Source organism: Triticum aestivum, chromosome 7D, assembly GCF_018294505.1.
Source record: "Triticum aestivum cultivar Chinese Spring chromosome 7D, IWGSC CS RefSeq v2.1, whole genome shotgun sequence".
Classification (NCBI taxonomy): Eukaryota; Viridiplantae; Streptophyta; class Magnoliopsida; order Poales; family Poaceae; genus Triticum; species Triticum aestivum.
In genome coordinates this window covers 601,749,631-601,750,640 of record NC_057814.1, presented here as the reverse complement: position 1 = coordinate 601,750,640, position 1,010 = coordinate 601,749,631, and the positions used below count along the sequence as shown (strand labels likewise).

The 1,010-nt window shown below is 41.6% G+C and overlaps 1 non-coding gene across 1 annotated transcript; it reads right to left on the bottom strand.

The window, feature by feature from the left end:
• Positions 1-309: 309 nt before the first annotated feature.
• Positions 310-382, bottom strand: TRNAE-CUC (transfer RNA glutamic acid (anticodon CUC)). The gene has a single exon. It is a non-coding gene; the product is annotated as a tRNA-Glu (tRNA).
• Positions 383-1,010: the final 628 nt, after the last annotated feature.

Below are 1,010 nucleotides of genomic sequence, written 5' to 3'. Positions count from 1 at the left end.
TGAAGATCTTCATGAATTCGATCAGCAAGCTCAACATGTACTGTATTTGTTAATTTTGACCTACCTACAAATATAATGCAGTTTCAGTTGAGTTTGCTGATCAGCTTTGCCACAAATACATAATAATGGAATTGCGTCTGTGTCAAGGAACCATAGTTTCATTACGTCTTGGTCCCGGACGGTCAAAGTCAACTAAAATTGCATCAGATTCAGAAATGTAGGTCGGTCAAAATTAAAAATTAAAAAATTTCTTCAGATTCAGAAATGTAGGTCAGTCAAAATTAACAAGAAAAACAAAAATTAAAAAATTTCCGTCGCCGGGACTTGAACCCGGGTCTCTCGGGTGAGAGCCGAGTATCCTAACCACCTAGACTACGACGGAATCAGTGGCCATAGAGATAGATTAACGTAATTGAGTCACACAAACTCCAGACAAAAACTGCACGAACTTAGTTGGTCAGCACTTGGACTGGGATGCCAGTCACAGTCAGTCTTTGTGTCACAAAACAGCGCAAGCAATAGAGCTGCTGGGCACGAACCGAACGCAGCTTTGCTTGATCCAGACATGGGTACCTGAACATATCTATAACGTATCTGAACGTCCCTGAAGCAAGCAGCCTTGCTTGATTCAATATCTTGGAATCATCAACTGTTTGTCTCTCAGTCAAAGAAACACCTGAAAGTTGGCCATCAATCAGCGCTCAAGCATCTAAGCTTGCTAAGTTTTACTACTAGCTTTTACAGGCATTTGCTTTGACCAAGAAAGAAAAAAAAAACTAGCTGGAAGCAAACTCAAAATGGGCTGAACCATCCTGAAGCCTTAACACCACCGAAAAGATGAATGAGATTCAGGTTCAGGGTGAAACTGTCTTTCCTATATCAACTAGAGAAGTCCACCGAAGCAAGGGGCTCGGCCCCCGATTTGTAATAACAGAAACCATCAGCTGAGCTACTACTAACGAAATAAAATCAGTGAAAAATGAGCCAACAGCACTGAAGCTCTGCGCCAT